At 43.4% G+C, this 26,561-nt stretch overlaps 1 protein-coding gene across 8 annotated transcripts in view; it reads left to right on the forward strand.

Moving 5' to 3' along the window:
- The first annotated feature begins 11,291 nt into the window (after positions 1-11,291).
- The window catches only part of ATP6V1H (ATPase H+ transporting V1 subunit H), a 97,174-nt gene continuing 81,904 nt past the window's right edge, over positions 11,292-26,561 (forward strand). For 4 of the 8 annotated variants that reach the window (XM_038392965.2, XM_043507867.1, XM_043507866.1 and 1 more), the window contains exon 1: positions 25,822-25,840. The gene's annotated coding sequence lies outside the window, so the exon portion shown is untranslated. Of the gene's footprint in view, positions 11,387-25,635; positions 26,150-26,561 lie in introns of those variants that run through there. The other 4 variants (XM_043507864.1, XM_043507863.1, XM_038392962.2 and 1 more) reach the window with 4 other exon arrangements.

Consider the following 26,561-nt stretch of genomic DNA (forward strand, 5'->3'; position numbering starts at 1 on the left):
AAGTGGAAATCAATGGATCTTTCCTGATCGATACTGTATTCCTCTCCGGGAAACATAGGTACATACGTATTGCATTCAGACACCGTTCCAAAGAAAACCACACTCCTGTCAACAGGACACATTTAAAGGCTCGCCATGGAGCGCCTTCTGCAACGGACTGCTCAGGACTTGCAAATGTGTTGCTACTTTGTGACCCCTCTGTCGGGGCAGGAGTTGGGAGGACGACGCAATATGTCCCTGAAGCTGAAATTGATCTGATACATAAATAACATTCACGTCACTTCCTCCGACTTCTCAGGAGCTGGAGTCAGGGCTCCCTAGTTACAGAGAGAGAAAGAGAGAGATCACAAACAGCCCTGGTAATTATGACAGCTCTCTTTCCCTTTTCATTGGCACAAGGAGGCAAGATACTGACCGAAAAGCACCATCGTAAACAGCTTCATGTCTGTCCCCACAAACACAGAACTATGGGGAATGCTACCACCATAGTTCACAACAGCCCTGCTTCTGCCATTCGCCAGCAAGGGGTGTTGAAGGATTTAAGCTGTCATCGCTCTTATCCTTGAATATTTATGCCAGTCCCTCTCCACACACCCACACACCTCAATCTTCCAATTACAGCCAGGATCGTAGTGTTAAAATAGCTGCCAGGGGTTTCTCTCGATGTAGACAAAGGTCTTCTCATGCAATAAGGCATCCCGAGGAGGAGGAGGAGGAAGAGAGGGAGGGGAGCCTGTCTGAGGAAGTGGTACGCACAGCGCTGAACGGATTTGGGAAAGTCCCGTGTTTCCTGAACGCTGCTTCTTTGCATTTTTGGCACCGCAGATGTTCCCAGAAGACGCAGCTGTAACGCGGGGCCGGCCAAGCGGCCTTCTAGTAAGGCACACAGCTGGCCGGGGGCTGCGGCTTGCCCCCAGGAGACCAGAGTCCCTATTGGGAAGGGGCTGATGTTTGACAGAGGGGCAGCTGGCAAAGCTGGAAGAAGGGTGGTGGCAAAGTTAGGGCAGAGCCTGGGAGCTGAAAGCCAAGGGCGAAAGAAGGAGTTAGGGAAGAGAGAAAAGCCTGGAAGCAGTGAGAGGGGCCTGGAAGCCTTTGGAGACTAGAGCACGGAGGGGTGGATGGGTGGGAGGGGGAAGAGAGAGAAACACACACCCCAAATAAACATTACTAAGGGGATCAACCAGCGACATCCGAACAGACAAGCTCCGAGTCAGACGATTTCGGGTTAATTCTGCCCCCACCACCACTGCAGTTGACCTATTTGATGGGGGCAAACACCCCGCCTCTGCATTTTGTTACTTCAGTGCAACCTCACGTCTCCAACGCTGAGACACTGGAGGGGGCTGGGTGGTTCGTATCTTAACTCCCACGTTTGTCGAATTGCCGGCGTTTCAGTCCTCAGCCTCCGCTGCCTTTTCCCCGACTCCAAGTGTCCGGCTTTTGGGGGAGAATTCGAGGTGAGACAGGACACACAGCTGTGGCTCGGGTGGTGCCACAAGCTGCCTCAACCCTCCAGAAACAGTCCGAGGAATCGCGAGCAGAGGAGCTTTCCTTCCTTTGGTTTCCGTCCTATGTTAGGGCTACATTAAGGAGTTTCATGTCCTTTACATGTCTGGCACTTTGAAATATGGCCTCGCCTTTTTCTTAAGATTTATTCTAGCTATTAATCACTATAGTTTTCTTTGCGCTACAGGCCCCCTTCAGCATCCGTCCTCCGTGCTAGGCACTGGACAAACACATAGAGCTTACAATATAATAAATTCTGCATTTTTCCTGGCTGAAGTTTTTTAAGACACCCCTTTCCCTCTCAGGACAGCTAAAGATATCAAGAAACGATAAACTTTGCAGAATAATAAACTTTGCAAAACCATCCGAAGAAGTCAGCCTCATTCTTGTTCTAGAACTAAGTGGACTAAGACGCCCACCCACCCGTATACCTCATGGGCGGCCAACACTGGTACAGTCCTTCCCTGACACTATGCAACCGATGCTAAGCAGCAGTGAAAAAGAAAGAGAAATGGGGAATAACGCCACGAAAAGGAAACAAATGAAAGGCGAGGGGGAAACAGCCAGAGTTAAGGAATCTCGGCAGCTCTGAATGTTGCTAGCAATAGCAGAACTGCTATCCAGGGTCCTGAAGCTTACGCGTGGCAAATTGCGTTTGCTCTTTGCTGAAAACTGCTATTTATGCTATTGCTTCAGGGTTGCAACTTGAACAAACCCACAATAGTTATATCCTGCTGTTGGGAGCCTTGACGTGGCACTGGACCACCAAGCTAACTGAGCCTCATGCTATAGGGCAGAGGATGGGGCTTTTCTCTAATGACTTTTTTTTGTGTGCAACTGCCTCGTGAGGTGACATCAGAGCTTCTTCAGTTTTCCTAACAGAGAGTTCTTGTGTTTTTTCCAGTCCAAGCTCCAAGCTTGTCAAGGCCCAAGGAGCGCTCCAGGAGACAGAGACGCTTGCTTCCCCAGGGTGTGAAGTCAGCACTTTAAGCTCCCCACACACCCCGATATGTGCCGAGGGTGACACTTTTTCAAAACTCAGGCAGCATCGAAAGCCTCGCCATGCATTAATGAGGCAGGAGAACACGGCTACGGCGTTGTTATTACAAGGTTAAGCTACTTGTCAGATTTGAGAACTGTAGAGAAAGCTGCTATTCCTTACACTCACAGGAACCCAGTGGTTGCTTAGTAGCAAAGCTTTTCTTCTAGGTATAATCAATAGGAAAGGCTAAGATTGGGGAAAAAAAACCCAAACTCGCTGGTGAATCAGCCACAATCAGCCCCGTCTTGACGAGCCCAGATGAGGCAGAACACGAATTATCCTTATCTGGAAGAACTCCAAATGAGCAGGTTAAGTGGCGTCCGCAGTGTCCGAGAACAGGAAGCAGCCTGCAGAAGGCTGGAGCAAGTTAAGCCATTGATTTCTACACAGCCCCGCCAATCTGTTAGCAAAGGAGAGGAACTCTCCCTAAGGACTCCTGCGCTGGTGGAAGGGATAGACTTTCTAATATCCCTAAATCTGCAAACTCCTGTTGATTATTGCAGTGAATCTCTTTTTGTCAGGCTGGAGTAGTTAGGAAAAGACAGGAACAGAAGAGGGCTGGTTGGTGAACTCATCGGTGTGTCAAAGCCCCAAATGCTGTTCCGTCTGCTAAGACTTCTCCAGAGGTACTGCTGGGCATGTCTTGTGAAGAAACTAAAGGAGCTCTGAGTTCTTTCTGTGTGAGAGAATGGTGGTAGGGTTGCATCACTGTATTGGCCATACCTTTCTGGTTGGGCATTACCGTGAACAATCCAAAACATATTTTATCACAGGGTTTGGGAGAATGGGCTGGACTATATTTCCAGGAGAAAATAATATAGCTTGATTTTTACCATGTTAATATTTCTCCATGAACCTAAAGAAACACTGCTGTCTATGAAGCTCCTCCGGAAAACCCCTCCAAAGTGTCCATTTCATGTGGAGCACAGCTCACCATTGTGATGTTAATTATGCCACTCTGCATAGTTATTAAATCCTACTTGCCACCTAGGTGATCCCACATGTAGAGTTTTCAGTGGCTCTGAGGTTTGTTGACAACAATGATAACAGAACTTGATAAGTGTATGGTGGCTATAGTATGATAAGATTGCCTACAGTGGCATGTGGCCCATCTGTGACGGCTAGTAGCAAATATTCCCAACAGCTGGAGAGGGATCCTAGATGTGGAGGGCTCTGAGTTACAATAGTGAATTCTTTCCCAGATGTCTGGCTGATGGATCTCATTAACATGCTCAGGGTCTAACTGATCACCATATTTGGGGTGGGGAAGGAATTTTTCCCCATGTCAGATTGCCAGGGACCCATTTTTTTGGTTTTGTTTTGTTTTTGTTTTTTTGCATTCCTCTAAAGCATGGGGACACACATCATGTGCTAGTTTGAACTATAGTAAATGGCAGAGTCTCTGTAATTTGAAGTCTTTAAATTGTGATTTAAGGTCTTCAGTAAGTCAGCCAGAGGTTATGGGTCTATTATAGGTGTGAGTGGGTGAGGATCTGTGGCCTGTGATGTGCAGGAGGTCAAACTAGAATGATCAGGATAGTCCCTTCTGGCCTTAAAGTCTATGATTAAATGACACTGTCTCTATGATGAGAGGGTGGGAAAAAAATAGGGAAAGGTTTAGCAATTATGCCCTAGAGATTATTCTGTGGTGAATCTTCAGGTCAATGGAAAGACTCCCACTGACATCATCACTGGACTCTGAATCAGAGTCGACTCAGCCTGTGGGAACCAATCATGGACAGTGACATATAGGACTTAGCTGAAGTGTTTCACTTAAAGCCTATCCAGACTAAGAAACTAGGTTGTGTTTTTAAATGTTAGCTAACCTGCTTTTACTTATACTTGTGTAGAAAGGGTTTAACACCTTTTAAAATGTGTTTGCTGGTCATACATCATCCTAGGCTTCCCCTTAGGGTGGACCATCACCAGCTAACACATTTTGAAACGGGACTATATTTATCAACATTATATCTACTACATAAAAATATGTTAGTTAATATGTCCTGAAAGGCTACCCATTCTCCCATTGTAGACAGACCCTTACTGTCTTCAGCTTTGAGCTGTTCAATGAAGCAATGGTGGGTCTTTGGTGACACTCTACATGTACTGCAATATCTAGTAACCTACTGCAAATGTTTGCATTATTAGATTGTTAAGATTTAGGAATGGAGTCATCACACATGGATTGTATTTTGAATGAAACATCATCAAAATCCAATATTGACGTTCCCTGTGCACCATTCAAGGTAAATATTAGATCAGGACTCAATTTGAACATCAGTATTAATGAATAATAAAGAACAGCTCTATAAGAGTATTAGAAAATCTCCCTGTAAAACTTTGCTGAACATTAGCAACTAAACCCATACAAAGCTAGTGATAACACACAGAGAAAATAACTTGGAATTTAATTTAATTTTAGGATACAGCCCTTTTCTTCCATTTTGGAATAGGTAGGAATGGACGTTATTGAAAGCCACATCAGTATATCAGATTGTTGTTTTATGTTTTCCTTATACTCGGCCTAGCTGGCTCAGTCTCCAAAGTGTAGAACTGTCAATATATTTTCATCATTAGGTCCTCCTGGATTGAAGTGCAGAAAATATTATTCTAAGGTATAAATGCAATCCCTTGGATGTTTGTAGCTGAAAATCTTAAGATCAGAAGGATCATAAATAGGGTAATATAGAAGTTGAACCTATAATTCTAATTACTGTGTTACTTTCTGATGTATTTTAATGTTCAGTCCATCACACTTCAAGACACAGCACAGCAGCCATTTTTAATAGTGTTAGTATAGCTACCTGGGGCTCATACAGTACCTGACTTCTTCCTTGCCTAAACAGATTCCTATTAGCTTGTGCCGGAATGAAGAGTGCAAGACTGGGTCTTTGCAGGAATTAGCCAGTTCTCAATATTTCTTATTTGGTTAGATTAGTTAATTTAAGATGATTCATAGTGAATTTATGTAACTATTTTGACATAAACTAAGGGAGCCATTATTTTGTCAATTTATGTAGACATTACAATGCCCTTAATACAAATCACTGTAATGATTGACATGAGCTTTCAAACGGGAAATGAAAGCTTTCAGAATTAAAATCTATTTCAAAGGTATTTTAATGTCTAAGTGCCAGCAATTCTTTCTTATATGTAAAAAAGAAAAGGAGTACTTGTGGCACCTAAGAGACTAACAAATTTATTTGAGCATTAGCTTTCGTGAGCTACAGCTCACTTCATCAGATGCATCCGATGAAGTGAGCTGTAGCTCACGAAAGCTTATGCTCAAATAAATTTGTTAGTCTCTAAGGTGCCACAAGTACTCCTTTTCTTTTTTGTGAATACAGACTAACATGGCTGCTACTCTGAAACCATTTCTTATATGTGTTACTTTGTTCATGAGTGAACTCATAAATACATAAAATGGATACATTTTAAAGAGTGTATTTTAAGTTACCATAATTGCATCAGATATTACAAGAAAATCTTTGAGCATATTTAACATTTGCATTACATCAAAGCTAGTAACATTCAGAGTGTCCTGCCTTTCCTTAATGAACCTATTGCTAACTGATTTTACATGGAAGGCACTTGGATACAATACTGATGGGTGGCAGCACAAAACCCTGAGTGAGGGATCATAATAAAATCTGTATTGTAGTACAGTGGAACTCCCAAGTTCCCATTAAAATCAACAGGAATCTTGCAAATGGATTGAATGATCCAGCCTATACAATCTAACAGTAGAACTATATGGGGTCATCTGCACATCAAGGGATTGCATTGCACTATGTCTGAGGACTGCCTGTTAGTACTTTATTTTCATAAACACTGTAATGACATAGAAAAACAACCAGAACCAATGCATTACTTCTGGAATAAGGACTTATTTCAAACAAAATCCTTTTGTTTTCAAAGCGTGAAATTCACCCCTGTGCCAAAGTCCAGTGTAAGGCCAATTGGTTCTCAAAACAAGGCTTAAGTGGGACTAATGTGATACATTGTCCTTGTGTTAGGACTTTGTCCAGGGATAATTTCACCCTAAGGGCTTGTCTGCACTGGGAAATTATATTGTGTTAGCACATGACCTTGAACAGTCATGGTAACTAATATGGTGTTAAACATGATTTAGCACTCAGTGTAGACAGGGGCTTTCTGCCATTGGCTTCAATGGGGCCAAGATTTAACCCTAAGTATTTAACACTGGATTAGTTGTCATGACTTCTCCAGGTTGTGTTCTAGCATGTGGTACTTTCCAAGTGTAGACAATCACCAAATGAACATTCTTCCAAAGTTAGTGATCTCTGTTATGCTTACCAGATGTCTTTTTACGTAGTATTTTGCCTTTGCTGAAATCTAGAAATCGGTATGGGAAGATGCAACTCTGGACACATCATACATTCAACACAGTAATTATAATAGTGCATCTTCAGTCATCTTTAACTGTCACCTATACAACAAATTTCTTAAGATACATCAAAAACATGAGCCCTCACTAAAAACTAAGTGTATATCTGCAGCTGGTGTAAACTGTCATAGCTCCATTGACTTCAATGGATCTCTGACAATTTACATTAGCTGGGGACCCAGCCCAGAGCGTATGGCAAGTGCGAAGTTTGACAAGTAACCTCTGCTGTTTTCAGTCACAAAACAGTGTCTTTGTCACTTCTGCATAACACAAATGGATTACGAAACTTACAAAACAAAACTTTGAGCAACAACTAATTATTAGAAACATCACCTCAAAAGACAAATGTTTCAGAATGTTATGGGTAGTGAATGTAGGATTTTAGAACAGAAGAGTTAATTCGACCTATGACGATGATTGTTGTGCTACTTATTCTGGCCCCAGTCCAGAGCAATTAAGCATGCAGATAACTTTAAGCTGGTGACTAGTCCTACTCAGGTCAATGGAACTGCTCATGTGCTTAATACATTGTTGAATCCAGACATCTGGCAGACTGACAGAAGAACCCTGAAGTCTGTAGCTTAGATTACTCCGGAGACGATCGTCTACAGAGAAATTGCACCCAGACACTTTTTAAAAAATTGAATTTTTGACTAGGTACAATGGCATAAAATTACTTTCACTGCATTTCCTATATTTGTAAAATAGAAGCCCTGCTATATTTAGTAGACTCTATATGACATTTTTTGCATATTCATTTCAATAAATACATATTTTTAAAATACGTAATGCAGTTACATTTAAAAAAATCATTATATTCATGTGTGGCCCAAATCCTTTTTATTTTTATTTTTGGATTTTTTGGGGGGACCATTAAAAAACCTTGTAGATTAAGTCAAAATTATTTAAAACACATTCTCCTATTATTGCAAAGTTTTGTTAGCAGGCCCTGATGGCATCAAATATTATAGTAAAGACTTGACAAAAAGTGGTCAGAAAATGCCTATTTTACTTTAAAATCCCACAATTAACAGAAGACTGTTAGAAAACGGATTGTGGAATATTATGTTATTAATTTAAATAACCTTTATTACAAAATTCCAGCAGGTGTCACTATTGGTCTACAATTTAAATTCTAAAGAAAAATCAGTTGAGGATTAAAGACATTACATGCCATGGTACTATTCCTCCTTGTGCTGCTAGGGGCCCTCTTTTCCTCTGCATACCATGGGTGTTATATCTCCTAAGTGAGGTGAGAACAGAGCACTCTCTCTTTTGATCGTTAATTGGAAAAAAATTAAAATATATTCATATAGTCAAATCTGAACAAGTAGATACATCGGATATATCCTATTGTGTTCTACTGGGCATACCTTCAATGATTAATCTCAACCAAATATCAATTTGTATGGGTATAATCTGCACAGGTGAGAGAGAAGAGGCAGAAATTCAGAGGAGCTACATTTCAAAACTATTTATAGTGACAATGGGAACAAAGAGCATGATGGTGAAATTCATTGGTAGAGCATACAAGGAATGAAAAACAAAAATAAATGATGAGTATCTGCTTAAGATCACCAAGAGAGAAAGAGAAGGAGGAGAAATTTTCTAAACCAATTCTCTGGGCTCTCTAGGCCTTAAACTATTTTAACTACACAGAGAGCTGGTAAGTAATAAATACAGCCAACCATGTTATTAAATAAGTTTCCTAAATTAATGTGATGGTAACTTGTGGATCCAGAAAGTACAGACTCCAACCAAAGCAGAAGCTGGCCCAGCTCTACTCCTGATCGTGAGGAACCTTTTCAGAAAATGAAAGTAATAGAGAAATTTGGAACCAGTGCTCTTGAGCAATTTGAAGTTAGCACAGGAGAAGATCAGTTGAAGACACGATTGCAGAACTTGGCAATACAAGGATATTACAGCCTGATGCTGTTCCACAGAAGCCAATGGCAGTTTTGCCAATGACTTAAGTGAGAGCAAAACGAGGCCCATTTCCCAAAATTTCTGAATTCAATCAGTTTAGCAAGGTGGGTGCAATGGGAGGAAGTATAATTCACTCATGTAGGAGGTGGCTGGAGAGCAGTAAAAGACCATAACTACAGTGAAATATACTAGTTTACTTGAAAAAGAAGATTGACAGGCTGAGCAGTAGCCAATGAGGGAGTGCTTAAAGATTTGAGGTTAAAATCGGTACCAGAAAGTAAAAAGTAGAAGGCAAACAAACAGGAATACTTACTCAGAATTGGTAAAATGTGGTAGGAAGAGCAAAGCCAAGCCATACCACCCTTCCTCCAGCCCCACAAAGCACAACAAACACACAAAGTGCAGGCCGATTCTGAACTCTGTCTTGCAGTGTGTCTTTAACATGTTTAAGAGAGAAGTTTGAATGATTCCTGCAGGAAGTGAAGTTCAGGATAATGATAAAGAGCAGCTAAAATAATACTGGGAAAAGTGAGCACTGCAGATAAATCTCCTGGGGTAGAAAGAGAAGGACTGTACCTAACAATGCCGAGGATTATGGGCCAAGTTCTCCTCTTTGTGGGTTACTCTTGCCTAGGAGAGGGGAAGCTCCTGAGTTTCTGTTAGCAGGGTTTCCTGATATTTTTTCTTTTAGAGATAGGTTGGCAATGCACGTCTCCCCCGCCCTTCCCTATGCATACTCAGAGAAGCTGGGAGTTCATTGCATTTAAACCATGTTTGCATTATGCAGAAGTAGAAGAGAGTGTTTTGTATTGGAGGCAGCACAGGGTTAGTTTCGTACTTGTCATTGACTTTGGGGGAGATCCTCAGCTGTTATAAATAGCCAGGGGTCCACTGATGTCAACAGAGCTATGACAAGTTTTGCCAGTTGAGGATCTTCTCTTAGTTTTCAAATGAGGGGCAGTGTCTTTGATGTCTCCTTTGAAATTCATGTGTATTTTAAGGGATCCTTTGGAATCAAGAGGTCCCTTGCTTCCCTACAGCTGCTCAGACACACATATCTTTGAACAGGCTAGAACATGCTGCTGTCTCTGTGGCTGCCACTGGAATACCCTTGAATATTTTCCTAACCATGAAGGAACAAACAACGTACATCACTACATATTCTAGGCCAAATTCTGGGCGGCTCTTGAGAGACACAGGACAGAAGGACTAACCATCGGGAATTGGGAGCAAAGGTAGCTTTACTTCATCTGGGTTCTGGGCTACAGTAGGAGCTGAAATATGTCCAACATGAACGAAATTCTGATCTCCTTTCCTGAGCTGCACTGGAGCTCCAAATCTCCATAAACCTGGGCACTAAGTATGGTTACTGCCTCACCCATACCAGGGCTTGTGTGTGTGCATGTGTCTGTGTGGGAGTGAGATGGGGAGGGTCACTTACATTGGCGCTATGCTTTCCTGAACTAGTGAATTCTCCCCAGTCCCGTGTGGTTCATTTTAGCCACAATATTTGGTCAGAATAGTGTAAAGGAGCCAGGTTGAGTCTCTAGAATCAACCTATTTGCAGTAGCTTATACTTACTTCTCCCAAAGGGCTGGAGAGAACCCAGTAGAGTTTGGCTTTTGTTTAAATGTAGCTGTTTACAACCAAGTATTGTATTTAAACCAGGCATTGAGAGACTCTAGACATTGAGCAAATGTGATGATTTGAGGGTTTGGGGTTGTAAGATTTTGATGATTCAGCGTACTACATAAGCACACTGATGCTGATCAGGTGAAGCACTGAAGCATGTGCTACTCATGGACTTAATACTAAGCACATGCTTATGTGATTTATTTAATCAGGACCTCCAGGAAGGGTAGCCAGTTATAATAGCTGACAACCAATTTGCAGAATCAAATATTCCAACTAACAGGTGGAAACTTCAGTTTGAAGAACCATCCTTGGCATTCAGGGCCATGACTCACACATTAATTTTTCAACTGGAGAATGAGCCAGCCTAATCCATGCTTAGAGATTCTGGATATAAACTGAGATACGCTTTTTGCCCTCTTGTTTAGGGCCCAAGTCACATGCTACAGAAACTCAGTTTATTGAGGTGAGGCCTTTCAGGCAATTAATTTTAACTGTTTAACACAACAGGAGTTGGCAGGTATAAAAAGGAGAGAGAGGAGCATGACAGTAATCTATATTGACCTTTTCCCTGGTTTATATCACTGATGTCATTGGAACTAAAAATCCACCTGGATTGGGGGCGAGTCTGTGATGGAATGTACAAACCCCACACTGGAGAATGAGGGATTAAGGAGCAGCTCTGGGCCCAGGTGACCCTGCTTGGCCACACCTGCAGAGCCTGCGCAAGCTGGAGGTAGAGCTTAAAAGGGGGAGCGGAGCAGGTCAGAAGAAAAGAAGCAGTGGAAAGGAACAGAACTCTGGTCTGAGGAAATCATTGCTCTGGAGCTCCTGTTGCTTGAGACCTGACCAAGCTTACAAAGGCGAGACTGGTGACTGTTAGGGAAGATTGCAAACTTTATTTTTGATTCAGTTCTTTAATTTACTCTGTGGGGTGAAAAAGGGACTCAGTTAGGGAGTGATCCAGGGAGGCAGCTATTTAGCATCCAAAGGTGCAGAACTTGTCTGTCCATCATCAGGCCCTGGATTGGAGCTGGTTTAGAGGGTAGGCCTACGCTCCACATATCAACCCCTAGAGGTGGAGTAACAATAGAAGTCTACCCCTCAGCGGGGAATCCAGATGGCAAAGGCACTGTGCCCAAAGCTAAGGAGGAAGCCCTTGTGGACACCAAAAACTTTTCTATTATTGGACTCTCTTTTTGTATAATCTAAAAGGAGTGGATTGGCATGTGGGACCCAGACAGAGGGCTGAGCTGCAATAGAAAGGACTGATCCCACAGGACAGAGTAAAGAATACATTTAGGTAGAACATATCACTGTGAGCAAGTGACTTCCCCACCTTGCTTCAAAACCACAATGCGCACAAGTTACAGCAGGCCCAAACTTGGGGATTTGTTTTATTTACAGAAGGACCTGAAAAGTAAATGAGACAAAATCCAGCCCAAGCCTTCCCCTTAGACGTGGTTGGTCCTAACATTTCTCCATGTGAACTAGTCAGCCCACACCCTAGATCTTCAGCCTCTGGAGAGGCACTCCCACCTTCCTAAGATGTGGATGGGTTAACGAACCACTTGCAACAGTGAGTGAGAAAAACAAACATTTTCTAGCCGGATCACCACCTTTTAACTGGGTAGAGTTAAATTGCCTGTCTATTGTAGTCAGTTAATATATATCTCAATTGACAGTGGAAAAGTTGTACTTATAATGGTTCTTTCTTTAGGATAATATATATAGTGAAATTTGATAGGTATCTATACTTGCAGCTGAGGCTGATCATTGTTTAAATTGTCACGTTTCTTTTTAAGTTTTACTTTGTTCAGAAATGTTCCATGCTGTGTTTCTGTGATTGATGAAAGGATAGTATTCAGCTTGACTCAGGAGTTAAAATTCTTCAATTGTGAAGACTCATGTATTTCCATATACTTGATCTAAATGTGTTTTCACTTAGTGTAGGATTTATGATGACCTTAACTCTTCATTTCCTGACTTTTCAGGGCTCTGACCTTGTACTTGATGTGATTGCTACACATGTAGCAGTCATTAAGTGTAATGGGGCAGGTAGGGCCGGCTCTAGGTTTTTTGCCGCCCCAAGCTCTGAGAGCGCAACTGCCCAACTAAAAAAAAAAAAAGCCCAAATGCCACCCCTTGAAATGAGCTGCCCCAAGCATGTGCTTGCTTTGCTGGTGCCTAGAGCCGATCCTGGGAGCAGGACTCACTACCTCAGTGCCTCCTGCTGGCAGTGCTTGGAATTAGCTCTTGGTTGTCAGTGCACCTTCCCATAGTGGTGTCTCACTGCCATCACTTCTGGTCTGCCTCTAAGAGCTGGGTCGCCCTCTTCTGGGCATGGCTCTCCAGCTATGCCCCACTCCACTTTCTCCCCCCTTCCAGGGGAACTGGCAATCTCTAGTCCATCCATTTGCCACTGTGGCTTGCTGCAGCCTTCAGTCTAGCCCCTCACCTCAAGGGGTAAACTGCAGGCCAAATACTGACCACCCCCTCTGTGGCAAGTGGGGGGAAAATGGGGGGCCAGGCCCACCCGCTACTCCAGGCCCCAACCCAGGGACCCCATAGTTGGCAGCCACATACTGCTGCTCCTCTACTCCCACCAGCTATTTTCCTAGGCCACTTGCCTAGAGCCCTAGTCCCTTCCTAGCGCTTTGTATCAGGAGCCTCAGTCTGGCAGTCCTCAGGGTAGAGCTCTCTATTACTCCCCTGACCTTGTCCAGCACTGCTCTATCCAAAGTGTTCCTCTAAGGCAGCTAGTTCTTCTCTCTTGCACTCCAGGGAGAGACTGCCCCATCTCTGTTGAGCAGTCCTTCTTATATAGTCTTCTCTGGCCCTGATTGGCTGCTCCAACAAACCTTCTCCTGATTGGCTCTCTACAAGCCCTCCTCCCTGAGGGTGGCTTTAACCCTTGATCTACCTGTGTGGGGCAGCTGCCCCACCACACTAAGCAACCTTTAACACCTTTTGAAATGAAGATTTTTGTTATTAGAATTTCTTGTCTCTCGTTCCATCTTTTCTTTCGAGTAAGCAAATGGAGATCTTTTTTTTACGCTACTGTAAATAAATGGGATGGAAGAGCCACCATATTATTAAACTAAATGAGTGAGCAGTGCTGAGCTGTTCCGATCGAGCTTATAATGCTTGAACTCTACAGCTTGAAACCTAGTTGTTGTGGAAAGAATCTGCCAATGAAAATGCAATCTATGACTACAGGGTATTTGTAAGGCTCATGGAAAGCACTTATCAGGCAAAGGGCATTTACAAGTAATGTATCTTTGCTTTGGCTCTTGAAAGGACTCATTAAGTAGAGCACAATGGCCGATATCTTTGGTCTCTACTCTGCATTGGCAGTGCAAAGGGCCTGGAAAGCTATCCTGCCAAGGCAGATTGGAATTTCCCTGGCACTGAGAAATTCCTGGTTGGTGTACTCCTGGTCCCAAGAGGTTTGTTGGGGATGGAATGGGCATGACCGGAGCACACTGGGCGCTGGTGAGCCCTGACAGCATGCTGGCACCATAAGTTAGAACAGCTCTGAAGATGCTCTTGCTGTGGCTCTAGGACTGAGGACACATAAAGGTACTACATTTTAATTCAATATTTTTCTTCCATTTGGCCATCCACCCAGACATGAGGAGCATGCCCCACAGTATGGCTTATCCCCCAGCTTGCCCTGGACTCAACCCAGGCAGACTTAGGTAGGAGGGACTTCAGTGGTTCCAGGGGGAAGATGGGAGGAAATAGCAGAGCTGCTGATTTCCCTCCTGTACCATCAATTCAGTGTTACTGGCTCCTGCTTCCCTCTTTCTATGTTAGTGCAGAGGAGTGTTTAGATTTTCCATATCCGCATAGTTAGTCTGTTCAGAATTCAGGCTGAATGAGGAATTTAGTAACTGACATGATATTTTGTTTCACTTAAATAGGTCTGCTTATAGTCATTAAAACATAAACCCCTTTGATACATGGCAGTCTAGGATTGGTTTGCTGAACAACTTATGGAACCACGTTCAGGAGTCTGAATTAGCGTGAAGGAGGGTTATATTCTTTGACAGTATTATCCTAATTAACCCAGGATTTAGCATATTTACATTTCAAAGGTACATGGCAAGAGGAGAGAATTTGGGGGCTATTTCAAAGATAAAGTACATCAGTCACACAACTGAAAATAGCAAGACTGCAAATTTGTACAAAATGGTTCTGAAGACTGGATAGCTTACACTTAATTAATATGTAAGTAATCTGCCATTAATGTGCATAAATTATTACTCTATTTATGCAGAGACTACCCTTTAATTATAGCCTGTAGAATTATTACAGGCTCTCAGGCAACACTGAATAGTACATATAGTCATAAAATCTCTCAGAGCAGTTTTTCTTGATGCTAAAGTAAAAGCCTTTGTGAATCAAAATGTCTTTTGTTTAATTTTTTTTTATGTTTGTGCAATTGCAGAATAGCTTTGAAAAAAGCAGCTGCAATGAGCTCTTTGTTTTTGCCTAACAGAATCATTCCTGTACAAAGCTAAATCTCAGCTCTTGCATTCAGACAGAAGTGCTAAAGATCAAAGTGCCTCATCGCTCTTAAAAGAGCTAAAATTAAACTGTTTCACTTGACAGGAATATATTGGGATACAGAGCACACTGAGACGAGCCATGTGTTGGAAAACTATCTGTATGGGGATTGCAACCAAGTGGTTAGAGCTGAGGTCAAAATGCTTGGATTCCATTTCTAGCATAGCTATTGATCTGGTATGTCACCTTGGACACATCACTTAGCTAACCTGAGGCAGGTTAACATGAAAAATATATTTTAACTAACGGTAATACTTCTGTTATCACATATGAAGACTTAAACCTAAAACTCTGTGCCCTACTATAGTACATTGGCTTAGTACAGGGGTTCTCTGTAGGCTTACAGAGAAGGCATTCTCCTCTCTTCTGGGCATAAAAGGCCTTGGAATGGCTTTGATTGCTAGTATGGCCTCCAAGCTTCAGTAGCTCCCAAGCATGCTTTATTTTCCTTATGTGACATGGTACCAGAATGAACAAGGGAGTCTTGGTCCATGATGGGGTTCCTTGGCACTACAGTAATAAATAGATTAATTGTGGTTTGTGGGCATATAACTGGGAATAATGACATGAAATTAGGAAAGGAAAGTTTTATTCTGAGTACCAGGAAAAGCTTCCTCCATTGATGTAATAGGCTGTGGAGTAGCCTCCTCAGGAAACTGGTGGAAGCTCTGCCATTTGGGATGTTTAGTTACTATATATTTGTACTGTAAGTAAATGAAATTGCTGACAGCACAAGTCATCTTCTTACATAACCAGTAATAGTGAGGGCCTCAATTTTACAAGAAAATATAGCAGCAGAATTGGGGCTGTGTAGGTCTTGGGTCATTGTCTGGATAACACACAGGAAAATGTACTCTAGGGAATAACCCTGCCCAGGCCCCAGGAGATGGAATGGATGTTTAATAGCCATTTCCATCTCTAACTTCTATGATTCTATATCATGCATTGGTTCCGGAAACAGCTGGTTCATCCTTGCTCTGTTGGCTCTACCCCCTTACAGCTTGTCTCCAAACTCTCTCCCTCCTGCCTCACTGGTGCTTAGTGAGTCTAATGGAGCTGGGCTTTGCAGTGCAGAGAAGGTATGGATCCCCTGCATGTGTTCCAGGAATCAAGTTGTCTGCCCCACAACACAGTGGAGCTGCACCAATTCTGAAAAGTCCAGAGCTCTAGAAGGATTTGACCTTTTTCCTTTGCAACTGCACTCACACCCACACTCCACATAGATAATGTTGTTTCACACCCTCCGTCAGCTTTCAAACCTACGGCAGAGTTATCACTTCTGGGAAGGTTTCAGAGTTTTAACTGAAGAAAAATACTTTAGCTCCACAGTTTTACAAAAGGGTGGTTAATGTTGCACCCTTGAGTGATTTCTGTATTGCCCTATATCTGAACACATCCCACATACCCATCTTCATACATTCTCTCCAGGGTATATTCTTGACATGTATGAACAGAACACATCTGGGGGTAATGTCAGTAAAAAATCTGGATCTCTTCATCTTACTATATATTCTCCTAGACCACCATGCAACTGTCTTATTCCTCTCAGTTGATTACTATAAATTAGCTCATGCAAGCATAATCCCTTTTTTCTGAATTAAACAGTTTTGTTTAATTTGTTTGAAAGCAACCCAGGAAAATTTGGGGGAAAACTCATCAGTTCCATTTTCATTGCAATTACAACATATGCTGGAGATGAGATTGCAGGTGATTAGATTCAGTAAAAACGAAAGGCTAAATGAACAGAACTTTAGAGAATTCTAAGTGACAAGTCCAATTATTGGTGTGAATATACCAGTGCTTGCTTATTCTTTTCAGACACCCCCTTTTCCTACTCCACCAAGACATTTGGATAACTCTGGGCTTGTTCTTACCTTAAAAAGCTGCCAAGGTTCCTTGGAGTCTTCCTCATTTTCATTCTTTAGGGTTTCCTTTGCCTTGTAACTGTCTGCATTATTGCTGTATGCCGAAAAGGGGAGCAAATATTGCCTCCACATTGATTGTATAAAGGCCTGTCCCTTGATCTGATTCCACAATGAGTGCTCTTGGAAAAGCACTATCCTTTAACTAGGAAACAAAACCAAATCCCAAACATTGGGCTGAATGGCAACAGCATCAGAAGAGTTAACTTCTTCCCTTACATACATGGGCAAATGTCTGGAGCTCTTGCAGTTTGCTGGGTCTTTACTGCAGTATTGAGAGTTGTACAGACAAACATGCTAATCTGCTCTCTAAGATCCAGTGCCTTATCCACAGAGCATTAACTCATGGCTCCTTCCAATTTAGAGATTAGATTTACTCTTAGGTATGTCTTGGTATGTTGAGGCAGGATTCAAAAGGAAGAAATGCATACAGAGTACCTTTCAGGAGATGCAGGCCTTCTTCATAGACCTTGAATACAACTGCATTGTACAAGTAACGGTTTGATTTCTCGAAGAAAGAAGGAATTAGACATGGAGTGACACAGTTCTGCTTTGCATGCCCCATTAAATGGGAGAGTTCAATTTAGGTCAATGATATTTATCAATCACATGGTGCCCAATTTACTGAACAGATGGTCTAGTGTTAATCCTTCCAGTCTCAATGAAAATACCATATTAGCAGAAGCATCTTTGCAGATAGAGACTTAAACTACATTTAAAGACTGAAACTTCAGGCAGATTATTAACAGATCCAGATCTTGTCTTTATACATGTGACCAGGGTATATGCAGATGAGCAGAACACATTCATTCATTAGCTGTATAAGAACTGGCATTCAGTATGCATGATTTATTTATTTGTTCTGAAATAAAATTTCTGAAATAAAGGTGGGAGCAGAGAGGAGGAAGGAATATTCCACCGTTGCTAACATTCCATTCAGATTGTGTAAATGTGATTTAAACTTCAGTCTGTTAGTAATACTCTTTTATATTGTTATCAGTGAGAAATAACTGCTCCTTGATTGCCTTCTCACCTTTGTTAGGAGACATCAAGGGACTGCTTTCTCAGTCGTTTGAGTTTGCCTGAGTGAGATCAGTTACATTGGAAATCATTACTACATGCTGTAGTCCAACTGGTGAGCTGCTCGTGAGGCTTAACCAATAGGTTTGTATTGCATCCTCTGGGCCAAATATATTCTCTGTGAGGCTGGATGGTGCTGTTTTCCCCTAGCCCCCCAGCAGGGGAAGCTAGTGCTCTGGACATCTCCTTCATATAGAAGAGAAAAAAAGAAAAGGAGTGCTTGTGGCACCTTAGAGACTAACAAATTTATTTGAGCATAAGCTTTCGTGAGCTACAGCTCACTTCATCGGATGCATTCGGTGGAAAATATAGTGGGGAGATTTAGATACACATACAGAGAACATGCTCTCGTACCCTACTGCTCCTACTCTACTTGCACTACATTGATGACATCTTCATCATCTGGACCCATGGAAAAGAAGCCCTTGAGGAATTCCACATTTCAACAATTTCCATCCCACCATCAACCTCAGTCTGGACCAGTCCATACAAGAGATCCACTTCCTGGACACTACGGTGCTAATAAGCGATGGTCACATAAACATCACCCTATATCAGAAACCTACTGACCTCTATTCCTACCTACATGCCTCTAGCTTTCATCTAGATCACACCACATGATCCATTGTCTACAGCCAAGCTCTACGATATAACCGCATTTGCTCCAACCCCTCAGACAGAGACAAATGCCTACAAGATCTCTATCTGGCATTCTTACAACTACAATACCCACCTGCTGAAGTGAAGAAACAGATTGACAGAGCCAGAAGAGTACCCAGAAGTCACCAGTACAGGACAGGCCCAACAAAGAAAACAACAGAACGCCACTAGCCATCACCTTCAGCCCCCAACTAAAACCTCTCCAACGCATCATCAAGGATTTACAACCTATCCTGAAGGACGACCCATCACTCTCACAGATCTTGGGAGACAAGCCAGTCCTTGCTTACAGACAGTCCCCCAACCTGAAGCAAATACTCACCAGCAACCACACACCACACAAAAGAACCACTAACCCAGGAACCTATCCTTGCAACAAAGCCCATTGCCAACTGTGTCCACATATCTATTCAGTGGACACCATCATAGGGCCTAATCACATCAGCCACACTATCAGAGACTCGTTCACTGGCGCATCTACCAATGGGATATATGCCATCATGTGCCAGCAATGCTCCTTTGCCATGTACATTGGTCAAACTGGACAGTCTCTATGTAAAAGAATAAATGGACACAAATCAGACGTCAAGAACTATAACATTCAAAAACCAGTCGGAGAACACTTCAATCTCTCCGGTCACACGATTACAGACCTAAGAGTGGCTATCCTTCAACAAAAAAGCTTCAAAAACAGACTCCAACGAGAGACTGCTGAATTGGAATTAATTTGCAAACTGGATACAATTAACTTAGGCTTGAATAGAGACTGGGAGTGGATGAGTCATTACACAAAGTAAAACTATTTCCCCATGTTATTTCTCCTCCAACCCCACCCCCCACTGTTCCTCAGACGTTCTTGTTAACTGCTGGAAATGGCCCACCTTGATTATCACTACAAAAGGTTTTCCTCCTTTTCCCCCCTCCTTCCTGCTGGTAATAGCTCATCTTAAGTGATCACTCTCCTTACAGTGTGTATGATAAAACCCATTGTTTCATGTTCTCTGTGCGTGTATATAAATTTCCCCACTGTATTTTCCACTGAATGCATCTGATGAAATGAGCTGTAGCTCACGAAAGCTTATGCTCATATAAATTTGTTAGTCTCTAAGGTGCCACAAGTACTCCTTTTTCTTTTTTTGTGAATACAGACTAACACGGCTGCTACTCTGAAACATATAGAAGAGAGGATGAGGACAGAGGACTTCCAGATGGGAGGTCTCTTTTTTCCCCCACCAGGTGCTGCTGCTGCTGCTCCACCTACTGGCAGCAAAGCCGAGATGCCCAGTTAAGAACCAGCTCCTCCTACTGCTTCCACTTCAGATTCTTCTGTCTGGTGAAATATTACTTCACAAGCCAGTGAAGAAGCAGAAGGAAGGGGAACAGGGTTTCTCTAAGACAGGGAGAGCGGGTGGAGAGCACGATCTGTTCCCCTTCCCCCACTCCCTCCCCTCGCTTTCAGTGGAGGAGAGAGACCACTGCTCCCGGTTATTTTAGCCCCCAACTCCACTTATTTCTCAAGGTTCTAAGAATTATTAATTTTGTTCTGCTTCTGCAATTTCACAATCTCTCTCTCCAGTTCTCATTTCTATACAGCCCTGTTCTTTCTGTATAGTACTTTACAGGACAAGATGATTTGATACTGCTGAATATCTGGGGAGAAAATGGGAGATTTATATATTCTAATCAAAAGCAAATTTATTTTTCTGTAATCAATACATCTTTCTTTTATGCAGAGTAATTTATGTTGGTCTCATTAAATGATAACCCAGAATTCAGTTACAAAGACGTTAGAGTGATGAGTAGATTTTTTTTCTTGCATGAAATTCACAAAATATATTAAATTGGCTTTATCAGATCTTTTCAGGCCAGGAACTGATTTATTTAGGAGTTAATGAGGCAAATGGTAAGTCCTAGTATCTGAGGAGTCTGTGTGGGTGGTGAGCAATGAATCCTCTCTCCCAGGCAGCAGAGCAATAGTGGAGACACTCTATGCCCTGGTCTACACTAGGAGTTGCTACTGTAGCCATTAGTTTGCCATACACCTTGAGTATCCCAATGAATGGTATAGAGGGAATGGTTGCAGATTTACCTTCTCTGGCCCATTGGTCCTCTTCACCCACAAAACCTAAGCCACCCTACACAGTGGGATGCAGCAAGTCACTGTGGAGCCCAATTCCATTATGCAGAGGGGTTATAGGTTCCCACCACAAAGCCCTAGTGTCTTTTTCCCTTTGCACATTGGAACCAGAGTGGCTTCACTGTTGCCAGGGCCTTCTGTACCATGCAGAGTGGGGCAGGGTTTATTCTGTTGGTTAAAAAATGATCACAGAATAATGACCTCCCAGAGCTACATAAGCATTGAGGTGAAAGCAAAATATGTAGAGCAATAGACTGTGGTGGTTCAAGCAGTAAGAAACCTGCTCATTAAGGATCAGTTCTTGTTTTGTCTGAGGAATGGCAGCATTCCCTGAAGCCTCCCACATAAGGTCACAATGAAAGTTATTGTGTACCTCTGAGAAGAGATCCCTTTGCTGAGCCCTAGGTGGGAGAAATGGGGGATTACAAAGCTGCCAACTGCTGCACCCCATCCCTTGTCTTCCCACATGCACAGCCCATCACTCCCGGGGAAAGGAGAATAGCTCTTGCAGCATAGGATCTTAAGATCCTGCAATGGGGCAAATATTAAATCAAGAGGAACATTTAGATTAAATGGAAAAATCAGAGGCAGAAAATAGGGACTAATTGAGAGCAGTGGGATGAGCTAGGTGCTCAGGCATCCCCAGCTACTCAATGTGGCACTGCAGCTCCACCTCTAGATAAGAAATTTTGGTCATGGTTCAGTGGGTCAAATCTAGTGTGTGGAGGAGTTTTGGTGGAGTGTCCTTGAATCCTTGGGTAGTCAGCTTGGATCTGACTTTAAAGGCATTTAGGCATCTAAGATGCAGACAGGCACCTAGTGGGATTTTCAAAAGCCTTCTTGCTCCCTCATTGCATAAATTATTGCATAATACTGACGACAAAAAAAAAAGCCCAGAAAAGAACCTCAGATATTAGATTATTTAGCAAAAATCTCTAAAAATACTTAAAGCAAATACATCTGTCATTTGCTCATCTGTAGTTGAAAAGTGTGTGTGTGTGTGTGTGTGTGTGTGTGTTCTTAAAGCTAATTCCATTCATTTTGTCTTTAGAGGGACAGGCCTGTTATGTGCTGAGTGCACTTATGAGTGGGAATTTTTCAGGTTCAGGCCCTTAAACATCTGTGATAGGCTCACTTTCAAATAAATGCAAAGGCAGGCACATTCCCATGAGTTCTATGTCAGCATGCATTCAAGATGGATTCTTACAGGGTTTTTTCTTTGTCAGAAGGTGCTTCTGGAAAAGGATGATCTTGTACATGACACACAACTCCAAGACACATATTTTAATTTCAGTTTGCCACAGGCTTTCTGGGTGACTGCAAGTGACGTAATATCTCTGTGCCTTATTTCCCACCCCCCCATGGGAAAATCATATTTTGATGGTATGTTCATTAATGCTAATAAAGCACTCCTCTTTTAGTGCCTGATCCAAAGGCTGTTTAAGTCAATGGGAATTATCAGGCCCTTAATGAATCATCCTAGGGCAGGAGTGAAGTTTTGATACAGGTTTTAGATGCAGTAGAGCCTGAAGGAAATTGTGCTCTGTGTGCTTTTCCAGTGCACAGACACCACTCTGAAAGTGTAATCCTTTTTAATATTGGGAAATGGTTTCCTCTAGGAAATAAGAAAAATGTTCTATCCAACCTCCCAGATGGGTTAGGATAAGATTTCATTAGGAGGGAAGAGGTTTGTTTTGCACTGCTCCTCAATTCCTCCTAGTGGACAAATGGATTAAAGCTTTGCCATTTTTGGTTTCTTTTTTTAATGTCAAGTACACTTTGTGAACTGTAGAGGTGTGCCCTATTATCCTGACCTTTAAGTCTACTTTATTTTGATAGGTCTTCCAAATTATTTCTTCTACGCTGGCTAAAAACCGCTGCAGACATGTAATGGAAAGCCAGGCAAGTTATAAAATTCTGAAAAGGTCAAATGGCACAACTACAGTATGCTTCTGCATTTCACCAAATATATAGAGAGAACAGGGATGCATTGTTTTTATTACAAGAAAGGGAAGAGAACAGAAAAAAGCCTTGTGATCTGACTGCCAAGACTCTTATTGCAGATGATGAATCATCCACCTTCATTTAGTCTAGGGTTATGCTTAAACTAGCTTACATTTTTACTCTTTACGATCAAGCAGTTTGCAACTTTTATTCTTTTATTCTTGCTTTATCTTTTTCTTTGTTTTTCTCATGGCAGCAAAATCATCTATCTAGTGTGACTCCACACAAGTTGTGCTGCCAGTGGTTACTAGACAAACAATGATCTGACCTTGATTATTTGAATGGTAACCTGAGTAGAAAATGCAGTGATGTATCTGGAGGCAGGATCTAATCCTTCTGAAGGTAACCCTTGTCAAGGTACTCTTTTGAGAGTTATGTAGCACAATGAAGGCACTGTGTCACAACCTCCAGAGATGGTAAAATATGATAGCTTTGTTTTCCATATTTTGGCTGAGGAGAATTGCCTTTTGTTATCTTGTGCTTTGAGGGCTACTACGGCTGTAGTTACACACAGGATAAATTCCTGCAAGTGCTCAATACAGTCTTGCTTTCTCAAGCTTGGCCTATTCTATAATTAGGTCGACATAAGGCAGCTTACATTGACTTAACTCTGTAAGTGTCTACACTACAACATTGCTCCCGCTGATGTAAGTCGTCCACTACACTGACCTAATAACTCCACCTCCCCGAGAGGCATAGGTTGATGTAGTTAAGGCGATGCAATGTCTGTGTAGACACTGTTACTTACATCACTTTGCCATGGGCTGTCAGTTCTGGGGCAGCTGGCATCCGGCTGTGAGTCCTAGGGCGAGGGGAGGGGGGAAGTTCTGGCTGTCAATGCCCCACAATGCTCCATGCAGTTAAGTTGGTGGAAGTCCTCCTGGTGAGGACGTACACCTCTGACAGAGGGGGAATAGTGTGGACATGAACCACAGTAGTAATTACTGTGGTGACTGTACGTCGACTTAATTTGGTAGTGTAGACAAACCCTTAGTCTCCACCCTCGCAAAGTGTTTAAGCACATGCATAACTTTGAGTTGAGTGGTGCTTTGAAGGAGTCTCGTGGTAGACACATTTATGCACGTGCTTAACTGCTTTGCAGGACTGGGGTCTAAGACAACAACACATTATTGACAGGTTTCAGAGTAGCAGCCGTGTTAGTCTGTATCCGCAAAAAGAAAAGGTGTGGCACCTTAGAGACTAACAGATTTATTTGAGCATAAGCTTTCGTGAGCTACAGCTCACTCATTGGATGCATTCAGTGGAAAATACAGTGGGGAGATTTATATACACAGAGAACATGAAACAATGGGTGTTACCATACACACTATAAGGAGAGTGATCAGGTAAGGTGAGCTATTACCAGCAGAAGAGCCGGGGCAAATGGGGGGGGACCTTTTGTAGTGATAATCAAGGTGGGCCATTTCCAGCAGTTGACAATTGTAATTGTTTTTGAGTGTAGTTTTGTTTATCAAAAAATAAATAAATAAATTGCACTTTCTCCATAAAGAGATTGCTCTACAGTACTTGTATGAGGTGCATTGAAAAATACTATCTTCTTTACAGTGCACATATTTTAAATACAAAAAATGCATTTAATTGAGAGTTCTAGTATAAACACGGAGGTAGTCATTCAGCTGGAGACAGAAGAAGAGAGAAAGCACAAGTGGCCGATTCGACTGGTTGGGAGGTGAGCAACCCAGGATCCAGTTCAATGACAAAAGGAAAACAGTGAAAATAAAACTAAATTACTTTTGCAGATGAAACCTTAACTTTTGGAATTTCCTTAGTTTAAATATTCTATTTCTCATTAAAAACAATCCTTTTTTCTAAAAACGAAGTTAGCTTTCAGTTTAAACTACTTGAAATCCACATGGCTACTATGACAGATGAGACCTTGGAAGTGTGGAATCTTTAATGGACTGTTATACGGAGGTGCGCCAGATGCTATGGGCATAGAGCTTATTCAAAATCTTGTGTATATTTAAACATTTAATTCTATCTATCTATCTCTCTAACTATCTGCACAAGCCAGGGATTGTATTCTGACTCCAGGGGGGAGAGTTACAGAACTTCATCCAAGAATTAAAACCAGTGAGGGGTAATTCTGCAACTCCTGGGAATGGTAAATAACTCAAAGGAAGTACCACCCCTTGTAGAGAACTATAAATACTGCTTCAGCGTGGGTTCGGGATGCCCAGCAGACAAAGAAAAGGCTTTTGATACAAAGCGTCGGGTTGAATGACTCCCAGGCCCTCATTTTGACCCTAAAACTGACATGAAGTGAGCTGTAGCTCACGAAAGCTTATGCTCTAATAAATGTGTTAGTTTCTAAGGTGCCACAAGTCCTCCTTTTCTTTTTGACATGAAACTGTAGCTGAGAAGTCAAAATCCCGCTGGAAGGGTTTGAAGGACTGGAGCCTGCCAGGGTCTCCAGGGGGAAGATGGGGGGCAGCTGGCAAGCTCCGTGTGCATGCAGATGTTTTCTTTGTTATGCTTTTGCCCTGAACTAACTGTACTGGGCTGTGTCGTTATTCCTGACCCAGAGTGACCAGCGGGTGCTGGGATGATCCCAGTGAATTGCAAGGGGGCCGAGGCCTAAGACCCACGGAAGCTCCCTTGAGCAGGCCCTGGTGAGCGTAGTGACTTCTGGCACTACCCAGAGCGCACTTGGCCCTGCCAGCCACAGCCAGGGAGGCTTGGAACGTGCCTCAAAGAAGGACCTTGGCCAGCTCGAGCGGTAACCCCAGCAACCGGGGGGCAGCCCCGCCCCCGCGCTGTGACTGCGCGAACTGGGCCGTCCCGGCCGCCGTCGGGTTGTGGCGTCAGGTGGGTGCTGTCACATGACCACCCCCGCCGGCTCAGCTGCGTTCCCCCCCCAGCCGCCCGGGAGCTCAGCGCCGCTGCCGGAGACGCTCAGCGCCCCGCGGGCCCGGTCACAGACTGAGGGGGTAAGAGCGGTCCCCGGCTGCATCCTGCCCCGCATCCTTCCCCTGCCGGCCGCTCCGGGACTGAGTCTCCCTGCGCCGCTTGGAGGCGGCGGCGGCGGGTGGGGAGGCCCCCGGGGGCTTTGCTCCCTCTTCCCGGGTGCGGGCGGGGAGAACAACGGAACGGGGTCGGCCGCTGCCGAGATGCTGGGAGCCCGGAGCAGGCTGGGACTGAGCTCGGGGCGGCAACCCCCGCCTCTGGGCAAGCACCTCCCTGCCCTAGCGCCGGGGTCGCTGCCCTGCTCGAAGGACTCTTTGCAGCGCAGCTGCTCGGTGGGTTCGCGGGAGGGAAATGGGCTCAGGCTCTCGCTGAGGCCTCCGTTGAAGCTGCTTTATCTAGGCACCCCCTAGCAGAGCGTGGAGCGCCAGGGCCCCTCCTAAGGTTTTGTGGGCAGCCTGGGCCGGGGCGGGCAAACTTTTTGTCCTGAGGGCCACATCGGGTTTCCAAAATTGCATAGAGGGCCGGTTAGGGGAGGCTGTGTTTCTCCAAACAGTCATGCGTGGCCCAGTCCCTGCCTCCTATCAGACCCCCCTGCATCTTGCCCCCTGACGGCCCCCCCAGGACTCCTGCCCCATCCACCACCCCCTGAACACCTCCGGACCTCCCACCCCTGACTGCCTCTTGCTGCCACATCCAGCCCCTTCTCTCATTCCTGACTTGCCCCCCCAGGACCCCTGCCCCATC

This window comes from Dermochelys coriacea, chromosome 2 (assembly GCF_009764565.3).
Source record: "Dermochelys coriacea isolate rDerCor1 chromosome 2, rDerCor1.pri.v4, whole genome shotgun sequence".
Taxonomy (NCBI): Eukaryota; Metazoa; Chordata; order Testudines; family Dermochelyidae; genus Dermochelys; species Dermochelys coriacea.